This window comes from Lepisosteus oculatus, chromosome 11 (assembly GCF_040954835.1).
Source record: "Lepisosteus oculatus isolate fLepOcu1 chromosome 11, fLepOcu1.hap2, whole genome shotgun sequence".
NCBI classification, from domain to species: Eukaryota; Metazoa; Chordata; class Actinopteri; order Semionotiformes; family Lepisosteidae; genus Lepisosteus; species Lepisosteus oculatus.
Window position 1 is genome coordinate 1,451,104 of NC_090706.1, and position 11,854 is coordinate 1,462,957.

Below are 11,854 nucleotides of genomic sequence, written 5' to 3' on the forward strand. Positions count from 1 at the left end.
TCGAGGTCTGTGCCCCAAAAAGTGCCTTCAGGCTGTGGGGCATAAACTGCAACTACCTGTGCGCTAAGTCACTTTCGTCTGTCTCACACTCGTATGTAATACAGCACCTGACATTCTTTATCCTCAACAGCTAGTCCAGCCCACCCAGAGCCCAGAATGTCACTGGCGCAACTGTTCCCATTAAGTTTTACTAGAACAGATGGGGAAGGACCCTAATGAGGACATGCCAGGAAACATGGGCACAGTGGGCAGTTGATTCTGAACACACATGAAGAAGCAGAAACGTGAACTGATGTTTTAATGGCCTGGGATGAGCTGTTTAATTAACGGGACCTTTTTTTTTTTTTAAATTGCCTGCCTGTGCATGTGTGTGTGTACACACTGGAACTGTAAGCCTTTTCAAATCTGACTCTCCCAGTTGTGAGAGGAGGAGGGCGTTGTACAGTAGGCTTTGTAAACTGCCGCTTCTGAGGACAAGTTTGGGCACAGAGGTTTTGGATGTCTCCTGATGGCAGTCACAGAGCAGCTCTCCTGTGTTCTAAACTTCCCCAGCACCTCTGGGGATACAGCCTCCTGAAATGCTTCCCTCCCTTTCCAGACTCCACGAGCAGTAAATGCTCTCTTTCTGGGGCCTCCTGGACTGGCAAGGCTGTTATATGTTGCTCTGCCCTGGTAAAAGACGCTGTGTTTCCAAGTCTCTCCAGTACCACGCTGGAGGGGCCAGCTCTGGCAGGTGAGACTGCTCTCTTCATGGCTCCCCATCACAGAACTCGGGGAAATGATTAAACTTTTACAAACGCCCAAAGCCCTTGCAGGCTTTGTGCAGCCAGAGAACGTACAGAAACAGAAGGGATACATTGGAAAATTGGAAGCTTAGTCAAACTTTTTCTTAGGGATTCTGGAACTGGATCCAATCCTAAGGGGGGAGAAATAAAAGTCTTTGATTTCTGTTCAATACTCATGCTATAAAAAAGCACTTCTCATGGCACATGTTAATCAATCCTGGCTCAGAAAATGTAATATGTATGATTTTCCCACCTATTTGATGAACACTGGAGCTTTTATACTTTTCACCATCGTTGCAAGACAGAATGTCTCCTATATACAATCTGAACACAACAAGGACTCTGATGGTAAATGATTGTAATTCAGTAGAACAGTACAGACTACATTAAAAATGCTAAGCATTTATTATTTAAACTGAATATTTTAAAAGAAAATAAAGGCAGTCAACAAGAAAGACAGAACAACTTCTCTTTGATCAACCTTTGAACAAAGCCCAGAGTTTTATTTTCTTAAAATGTTTTTCTAGTCAAATGGCAGTGCTGTGTCGTGTCACAGCAAACTGAGAACCCACTCGAGAGACAACCTGTAACCGATCTGTGAAATACTGCGCTTGCTGCCTTATTCCCTGGGCAAACAGGCGCTGACAGAGACAGCAGGGATCGAAACACCTGGCCTCTGAACTCACACACCCAGCCGCGCGTGACCTCACCCCACAGTCCTCTCTGACCTCTCTGAGTTACCCTCTCCGCGGAGCTCACGTCCGAGCGTCACTGTGTGAACTGCAGCCCCTTCGTCCCAGAGGGCCACCACCTCCCTTTGCCATGCGGCCGGATCCACTTCAGAGGTGACAAGTAAGGGGGACCCCAGCCCAGATTAGTCCCAAAACAGCAGAGGTGTGTGTAGTTCTAATATTCTAACTCCAAGACTGCCTGTCCACGCTCATTTACTTAAGGTAAACAATTAAATATCCAGGCATTACAGTTCTCAAGATACTTAAAATGTGCAGACTGTTTGCACCGTCTTTTCCCGTCGTCTGAAACACATGAAGGTCTGGGAAGTAAGAGACTGAAAGGGCCTCTATCGTTTTCTTGCTGCCCAACAAGGAGCTTCTCAAAACACACCAACACATGACTGCTTCCTGCTGCTCTTTCTAGCATCAGAAATTCACTTGCCTCTTACACACCTGCCTGCAAGCTACCCTTCTCTGCCTCCAGCCTGATATGTCTAATGAAACGCAGGTAGCTGGTGCAGACTCCTAAAGGCTGATATAAAATCAGAATCTCCAACTTTTTTATCATATACCCACCCAATTTGGTGCTGCCCATCACCTCTTCTGTGGGCAGATAGAGGAGGTCAATGCATTCTCATGAGGGAGAATGAGAAAGTGTTGACGGGTTCCTGTCCAAGAGCTCAGCCCATGAGTGACGCACAGGAGACACATCATGGACCAAAGAGAGGCCTGGCAGAGCAACCCTACCCTTCCCCTGCTATCACAGTCAAGCATGCACCACCACTTGGGGCATGTGACCCAGACTCCAACTCCTAACACCTGTAGCACAGAACACGGCCTTCCAGTCCCGATACTAGAGCTCCATACACACCTGCTAGTTGCCCAGTTGAAGCCCAGTAGTTTTAATAAATAGTTGCTTGACTAGAAGATTTGTAAGCTGGATATGTTTTTACCTTAGATGTTCGGGATCCAAGTTTTACTTATGAAATGGGATAGTTAAAAGTGAAACAAACAGCTCAAAGTTATCCTAGGATTAAACCAATTAAGGGTGCAATTGTATAACTTAGATTATGTGAATACAACTTCGTGTTACGTAGCAGGGTGACAGGGTGAGGGCTGTTAGGGAGCTGCTGCTGGCAACAGTGCAGGAAGTGAAACTGAAGGAGACATTCTCTGGTCCAAACTACCAAGCACAACCTCTGAGCAAAGTGACAGAGGGACTTTATGCATCTCAAGAGCAGCTCAATATCTTTATTGAATATTTCCTTAAAGGAATAATTTCAAAGCACTTCAGAACCCTCACAGTGTAAAACATGGTGATAAAGGGAAAAACGGTCACTTTATTTTGTACCAGAAAATTATTACATTTGTAATAAATCCTCAACCTCATAACCACAGCCTCACGTCATGAACACGACAAAGCCACTTACAGTAACTGCATCAAAGGAAATGTATACTTTTTAGAAAAATCTAGTCAACCAAACTGTAAACCTGATGTTGGTCATAAAATGTGTGTGAAGTGTAACAAATACTTTTGCTTTGCTACAGTCCCAGGCAGATGTTTGACAACTGGCCTCAGTGAGATTCCAGCTTCTAGTGTTTCAGGGTTTAAGATTTAATACACAAGCACCATCGTCCACCATCGTGTCTGCCTGCAACACATGCAAATCCCATCAGAGAGCTCTGAAAAAGTGTTGTGGCTCTGCTGTGGTTGCCAAGTTACTAATCTGGCCCCACTGTCATTTACACGTGTGTTCGTCTCTCCTCTGTTTTCAGCAGACTCCCTCCCGAAAAACAGGCCGAGACGCCTTCAGAGAAATAAAACCCGATGCAAACAAAGCTGAGTTTTTATTCTTTAACAGCTGGAAATCAAAGCACAGCGGCACGCTGACCCCTTACTGGACGGGAAGGAGGGTGGATAGAGAAGGACTGAAGCCAGGACAGATTTGCTACCAGGATTGCAACAGAATCTGGCGGACTGAATTGAACAAGTCAAACAAAACAAAAAAAACACGAAGCCATAGATTGACTTTGGGCATTGCCCACAGGTAGAGCAAACCAAACTGACTCCAGGGGTTTTGGAGCTGCCATTACTCAAATGGAGCCTGCAGGACTCTTATTTTTCAATAATATAAAGAATGGTTCTGCTTCTCCATCCTGTGCATTGCTAATATATGAGACAGGAGACAGGAGAGGAGGAAGTCTCACAAGATCAAACATGCTCGTGTTGGGGAACCGGCAGTCCAGTACTGTCCTGAGGTTGCACATCAGGTTGGGATGTAGAGAAGGCAGTGGAGATTGATGATTTAGGCTCACAATAAAATTTACTCAGTAAAAAAAAAAAAACTATAGCTTGTTACTGTTGAAACTGGCTTTTCATCATTGTAATATTATTTGATTGCTCTTAAATGACAAGATAATTATATAAGTTTTTGTAATAGCTGCACATGTTGAACTAAGCGTAGATTAAAGCCAAATTTCAGCCCAGCCAGCCACCAAACAGCAAATAATAAACATCAAATCCTGAGTAAATAATTTCCAGTTGGAGTACGTGCGTGTGTGCGAATCTAGTTCCTGGAGCTCAGACAGTGTCTTACTGCGATGCCAGTCTAGTATTAAAGGAAAGGTTAAATTACTTACTCTCAGCATTTTGAACAAGCACGCACAAACAAAAACATTTCTATTCCTAACCATCCTTACTTCATTATAATATTGTTTTTATTGTTAATTACAGTTTGCATGAATAAAACTAGCAAATGGAACCTTAGCATAATGACAAGGGTCCTTACAGAAAATGTGGCTTTGATGACTTGACGTTTTTCCTGAAGAGCTACAGAGGGGCCATTTCCCAGGAGGGCTTCCCTCACTGAATTCCTACTGAGTGCTGAAGGTGGAAGCCAGCAGTGCTTTGGTACAGCTCTGTGCATTGAGCTTATTCAAAGCAGAACTCCAAATGGGAGGCACATTAATAACAACACATGTCCCTGTCACAGGAAACATCTACAAAGTCCACACTCGCCCTTGTAATGCATTTGCGATAAGCCCTTTTGATTCACACGGAGACGCAGCACAGCGCTTAAGGCGGTTGATGACAGAGAGGCTGCTGACAGACCTGACGGGGAGGGAAAGGAAAAATCATAACGCGGGTCTGCCAAGCTCCCATCCCACTCCTGCCAACGGAAAAAGCCTCCTGCGTCCAGAAAAGGGGGCTGGAAACGAAAATGGGAATGGAGTCTTTCACCCGTCCTGTGGTTCAGACCTTTCCTTTCACCAGCCCGCCCTACACTGGCCAGCGCTGATGCTGCTCAGGCCCTGGGATCTCACTGGGGGAGCTGGGCTGGTCTCTGCTCAGCTGCCCCCCGCCCTCTGGATCAGCCGTTCAAAGGCTACGTTTACATCCAGTCCTGCACTCTTCCTGGTAGAGCAGGGCTGCGTGTTATTTCACAAAGGCAGGTGGTCTTCGTGGATCCTATTCACAGCTGGGTGATTCCTGAACTGAACACACTGCTGGTTCAAGCTTTTGGCCATCAACGCTGTATATTAGTAAAATACACTTTTGCTCCTCCAGATGTCCTGTAGCTCAGTCAGTCCATTACTGCCTGTCGTGCTGTGTGTCAGGATTAACGTGTACTAGATTATGTAACTAATACTAGCTGAATTTTTCATTTTGAGGAGGGCTGGGGTGACAGGAATGAGTGAAACTGTCTTGAAAATAATCCTCAGGAAGACAGAAGCCAAAACGTGTTTAAAAGCAAATGAAGGCCCTGCGTGGGGACTGATGAATGATGAAGGAGAGTTTAGCTTCATTACTGAAATAAAGGTGAACCAATATAAACAGACCCAGCCAAGATTACAGAGCCAGGGGCCTCACCACTTAAACGAAGTGCGATACATAAATCTCTTTTTAATCAGGCTGGAAATATATATTTCTGTTATTCTTGTATAAATCTGTGAAATTCTTAAGATTCATTCTTTCTTGAGTGAGAGAGTTGCTACTCTCTTGCAGATGATCCTATCAAGCAGTATGATGATGTTTTAATTCACAGTGTTGAGCTGTTCCAGGCTCACAGGTTGGCCTGGAGCGAAGTGCACCCAGTGACCGAGGGCTGGTGTAGTACAAAGAGGAATGCTGAAGCACAGTGCTATAAGACTACCAAGTCAACCGAAAAAAACAACTGTTGGGCAAATTCAATGGGTTAACTCTTCCACTCTGCCACGGCTGGCTGTTTAGTAGCATTTGTGTGTTTTAACAGGTTGCTCTGAAGACAGCCCACATCGTCCTCATGGGATGTGAGACAATCGCGTGGTGCCATGGCATTGTCTATTGACTGAGACACACATGGGCTCAATGCTGCGACTGTACGTCAGTAACACTTTGTGCCAGCACTGAACTCCGCCTGGTAATAGTGCAGCCTAGTGGCACAAGCTGAGGACGAGTTAGGTTCCTGGATTTATTTCCTTAGCAGCACTAAGTTCCTGCTCTTTTGTACAGAAAGGAACAGAGTCATAATAACGGATCAGGGCGTAGGCTGCCAGAAGGTAATGCAGGCATTTGTTTTCAAGGAGAATGTGAAGCATTTTCCCTCATTTCCTATCTCCCAGGAGAAACTGAATTCCAGATCTGCGATTTTTTTAGGTTACTGAACAGCTGTGCCTGAGTGGACTCCAAAAGAAGGCAACACATCGACTCACCATGCCCTCACATGTGGACGAGAATAACAAAGCAAAGTATTTGCATCTCGATAAGGCAATTTTTTATTTTTCTCCATACGCCTTAACATTGTACAGGACGGCAATCATGTATGCAAAGCAAATTACTTTCCTTTGGACCTACGACTGATTTGCAGTACAATCTTAAAATGTTAAATTACAGATTCTTAACAATCTTCTTATAACAAGTTTGAGAAATCCCTGCCTTTCATTCAGATCCATCCAGCACTTCCACTCCCTAGTGGTGAAGTAACAAACCTTCCCCTTGCCCTCCTCCTCGTCCAGCCCCTCACTCCGTGCTCAGCTGTAGCACTGAGGATGAGTGGGAAGCGCTGACAGCAGAGAAGACATAAACGAGGAAACAGGAATATGAGTGACATCATGACAGCCGCATCCTGCAGAGGTGAAGTGGCTGCTGTTGGAAATCATGTTATGTTGGAATGGGACAGGAATTCCCATGAACGAGTTACAGCTTCATGTGTACTGCAACAGAGCAGCTCTGGCCAGCTGATAAGATAATTCATCCTGATGCTCCAAGTCAGCTTGTAGGCCTTAACAACTGTGTTTGCAGTGTGTCTGGGCCTTTCTAAGATCTTCATTAGTCAGTCAGTTTATAATTCTACATTTCCGCACGTTCAGTGCCTCTGCCAACCACAACAAATACGCAGCATATTCCTGACTGTTTTAATTAGTGTAAATTTTAAAGAGATTTCGTTAATCTTGGGAGGTTTTCCACTCAATTTTGTTGCATTTATGGAAGCGCCATGTGTTCGAATTTGGAATGTTTTTTATTATATCAAGATACATTCAGGATTTTAACTATCTACAGATTCCACAGAAAGAAAACAACCTAAATAGATACAAATCTGCTTCACATTAGAATAGAGAATTTACGACAAAGGGGCTGGCAGTGTTGTTAGCAAAACAAACACACAAATGTGTTTTTTCAAACTTAAGAACAGGTGAGGCCATTTGACAAAAAACACATCATCTCATTTTTCACATCAATATTACAGCATTGTCAGTGGAAGATTTTATCCTTCAAAAGGTAAAATCAAGAGACTGAGACTGAATGGCATTTCAATTTTTAAAACCAAACTTGATTTGTGAGAACGGAGACGAAATAAGAAACCAAAAAGCAGGTCTTCTTCAGGGCCCGAGAAATAGGTAGATCTGTCTGAGATAGGCAGGGCGGAGGGATTTATCACGGGATCTCCGCAGAACTGCACTCAAGACAGGAGAGGCGGCCAACGATTCTGGACTCAGGAATCTGGCCGAGGGAGCCATATGGAAGTCTGGAAGTATCCCCTCTCCAGCTTTCCTGTTGTTCAAGCTGATACCGATAGTGATACTGCCTCCAATACCAATATCAAATCTGATATTGAGACTGGTTAAAACAGAAGCACTCTGTGTTGAAGCCCCTACTCTGGCTCCTTCAAACAAACCAATGGAAGAGATCTTTTTGGATCAATTATCTATTTATCAATGATGGGTTAAAAGGTCAAAATGGCCCTTTCTGATTTCTAACCTGTTTTTTTGTTCATCTGGAAACTTTGAAAGGAATCAATGCTGCCAGCATGCTTAGTTTAATCAGAATTGCAGCAAACATGCCACAAAGTATTTCAGCACCTTGTCTGTAAATAACCTTCGTGCCATGTGCTGTGCGCTCTCTCACTCTGGAGTCTCAGAGGACCCAGCATTCGGTTAACACTGTTATGTTTTCCCTAATTCCGATGGTACAGATCCTTAGCAACCATGACCTGCATTTTTTCTGCAAGAGCTTAAATAAACAACTACTCCAGTCCAGGGAGGTGAGGGAAAGAAAACAAGGGTGTTGAATTTAATGTCATCACGAATTGGAGAATTTATGTAAAACATAAATTCTGCGTTTCCTGAAAGTGTGTTTGGAGATGTTAAAGAGCACCTACAGGGCCAATACATGCACAGAGAAATTAAATCTCACTGAAGCTACAGAAGGGAAAGGGAGTGAGCCTGTTTAGAACACTGAAAAAGAGCTGGAGAACCAGGGCACAAAGGAACATGGATATAGGAAGGATTAGTAAGTTTTTAGTGCCCTACAATTGGGCATGACAAATAATTCGGACAGGCCAAAAAATCTGAATATCTGTAGTAAAGAGCAACTGTTAGTCCAAATGCCAAGGTGGCACCTGAAAACCCAGTGTAAAAAGCATGAGTACTGTATACTCCTTCAAACAGAATTAGTAACGAGCTCCAAGACCTCTTGGTCTCTCGCCTTCATTTTCTTGGCACCAACATCTGCTATGTGCAAGGTGCGCAGCTTAATTATTTCTTTGTATCACTAATGTACCTTTTTGAAGTTTATGGATCCCAGTTTTAAAGCACTTAAGCTACTGTATATTCATCTGAAAGAAAGTTTCTATTTATAAAATCTCTCTGAACACACACATACTACGTCTGCACCCTGTGGCTTATAAATTGAATTCAATGTGTAAAAATCACCCAGAGAAAAAAATAATACCAGCAAGGGTTGAGTGGGGTCTGGGACTGAAGCTGCTTTGTTGGATTCTGCTAGGTGTAGGACAGGGCCAAACATTGAAGAGAACTGCCCAGGCAATTGAGCCACTGAACAATGTAATTAAACTGGGCCGTGTGCCTTGCCAAATAAAATTATAAAACCTGCCTGAATTGTAAAAGGCAGTGCTATAATCTGAAAGCAATGCATATTGCATAATCTTGCTATTGTGTCCCATCAGGGCCAGCAAACTTGGCTACACGAACCATCACTGTAGGCAGCAGAGGAGGGGAACCCCTCAATTAGCAACAGCAGGGGCCTGAAAAGCCACATGCATCACAAAGGTGCCACAATTCCCAAGTCTCCTCTGACGTTCTCACATCCAGGGATGCGGGACTCCCAGCTGAAATCCAACTGCATTGGAAACATAGTATGGAAAATTGTATGTGTTTCAGACACAGCTAACCCAATAATAATAATAATAATAATAATAATAATAATAATAATAATAATAATAATAATAATAATAATAATAATAATAATAATAATAATAAAAATATGTCCAAGAAACACATTCGACAAGCTAAGGTTTAGTGTTCGGATTTTTAGTAGAGCATTAAACGTGGTAGAGTATACCAGGGGTTTTCTGAAATGATTTCTTCCCAAACAATATAATTGATAAGAATAATTAATAAATGCAGTGTGTGAGGTCTTTCTCACCAGACAGTGTTGTACACTTCCGCACATTGGCACTGGAAGGGTAACTGGTACTTTTTGGAAGGAAACAAATTAAACCCATTGCTTAATGTTCCAGTCAGAGAACATTATGATGAAAATAGTTTTTCTGCACTTGAAAAATCTTTCAAAATATATTTTTTTTTGCCAACCCTGTCTGGAAGGGAAGGCGAAGAAACGCATGGTGGCTCGATGTGCTCAATTTAACAGGAAGGCCAGAAGACAAAGAAAAAGGGGCCAAATCTGAAAGATGTGAAATCTCTTCCCAGTGAAGTCAGACGTTTCCTTTTCACAGTAAACAGATATTAATCCAAAACCAAAAACAGCCCAGTGCTGCAGAGTCACACAACTTCCTAGTATTAATTTAATTCCAGACATTGGCTCCCACAGCAAAAAAAAAAACATAACAAGACTCCTCAGCTCCACACATGTACACAGTGGCAGCAATGGAGAAGACTGGAGAAGACAAGCAAGAGGAGAAGGAAAAACGATTTGGAGAATAAAACCGAAGAAGTGCTGCAGATAGAGAAGGAGGAAGACAAGAAGAACAAAAGAGATGAAAGTTTACATGAGCAAGAAGGAGGAGTAGAAGGAGTCTGAGAAGATCAGAGAGGAAGAGTTGAAGCAGATGAGCAAGAACAGTCAGAGAAGGACAAGGTGGAAGAAGAAGAGCAGATGATGAATAAGAAGGAGGAGAAAGAGTGGGAGAAAGGGGAAGAGTTGCAAAAGAGAAATATAGAGTAGGGGTTAGAATTGGAAAAGAAAGAGTAATAATTAAAATAACAGAATGTCAGGTTCCAGTACATTGTTCAAAGCGCACCTGCAAGGCATACTGACATTGTCTTATAAACCACAAGAGGAGCTATGTTTTTAAATTATTGTCAATCTACCAAAGCGATTACCTAAAATTATTCAGGAAAGATATACAATGCCCTGTATCCCCACTCCCTCCCCCCCACCTCCCCAACATTGAGAACAGGCAGAGATCCCAAAGTCTGGCGGTCACCCCTGTAACGAGCAGCTAGCATTATATCATTCATCCTGAAGAATCTTCTGGGCTTAGTCTTTCACAACAGCTGTGCTGTGGCGCTGTGTACCTGATGTGGGAGCATAGACAAGGCAAACGCCTTCCCCTTCAATCACTGCAGTCAGAACTTCTGTCTCATGGTCTGAGCCAAATTATTATTATTTTTTAGGAAAGATGTTAAATAATACTCCACAGGAAAAAAAAAAACATCATCACAGCTCATTCACTCAGAGGCACAAAGAAAAGAAGATGGCAACAGACGCAGAATAGTAACCGTCCTTGTTGAAAGTGCACTTGATACACTTGACAGAACCAACCGTTGGAGAAGAAGGACAAGCAGCAAGTGAAGAGGAGAGGAGACTGACAGGGGAGAAAACGTGCAGTGAACAAAAAGAGCTTGCATTGTTTTTAATCTTCTCAGAATTATTTTCCACTCGGAATTACTGTACCAGTAAGATTTATGTCGGTCTCATGACTTAGAAATAAAGGAGTCTGTTTCCTACTCCTGTTTTCTTTGGCTTTTATTCCGTGGCTTAAAGAGGCATGTGATATAAGGTGGAATTTGAAGGTGAGACGAATGGGGATGAGAGAAAAAATGTGTACAATAAATTCTTACCTTTTTTCTGAAGAGAAAAGAAGAGCTCTTTTTAAAATATATATAGAACTATATATATTTTAATTTGAAGCAGGAATCTTCTGATTTTCTTTCACTTTTTAAAGTCCCAGCAAAAAAAAAAGAAAACTTAAGAAAACTTGGCAATTCTGGGAAATTCTGTCTTCTCTCTAAAATAAAAAAAAAATTACATGGACAAAGTCTTATTTGCATCAATTTCTTTATCTGATTTTCCTGCAGGGTTACTCCATGTGTCCTGTAATGTGCAAGGAAAGTTGCTTTTGCGTCTTCCAGAGTCTGAAGACGAGTAAGATTTGAGAAGCACCTTCAGTCTTGCTCACTCACGGGGAGAGAGTAGGAGGGAGAGAGAGAGGGAAACAGAGAGAGAGAGGGAACCAGAGAGAGAGAGAGTGAGGGGGGAGAGAGAGAGCTGAGGATACAGGGTGAACAGCTCAGCTTTGTCGTGAATGTGGAAGGAAGCCTTTGCACGGGTTTGTAATTGGGGCTAACCCCTCCAAATGTGCGCTCTTTTCCCCTTTCTGTAAAGGCTGTATCTCGGGTATTATCTGTAATCTTTCAAGTAGGGTCTGCCCCCTGTTTGGACCACGGATACAGATTGAGAGCGTTTGCAGAAATAGGGTGATGAAGAAGGAGGGAGAGGAAGATGGGATCAATCCGCTCTCCCCTAGTTCCCCTCCCCCCCAGACACACACATGAAACCTTTTTTTCTTGAAGTGAAAAAACTTTCTTCGAAAGGCA

General features: G+C 43.0%; 1 protein-coding gene across 1 annotated transcript in view; it reads right to left on the bottom strand.

Moving 5' to 3' along the window:
- The window catches only part of col8a2 (collagen, type VIII, alpha 2), a 52,684-nt gene extending 41,255 nt beyond the window's left edge, over positions 1–11,429 (bottom strand). Inside the window, exon 1 of the mRNA XM_069195393.1 lies at positions 11,099–11,429. The gene's annotated coding sequence lies outside the window, so the exon portion shown is untranslated. The remainder of the gene's footprint in view (positions 1–11,098) is intronic.
- Positions 11,430–11,854: the final 425 nt, after the last annotated feature.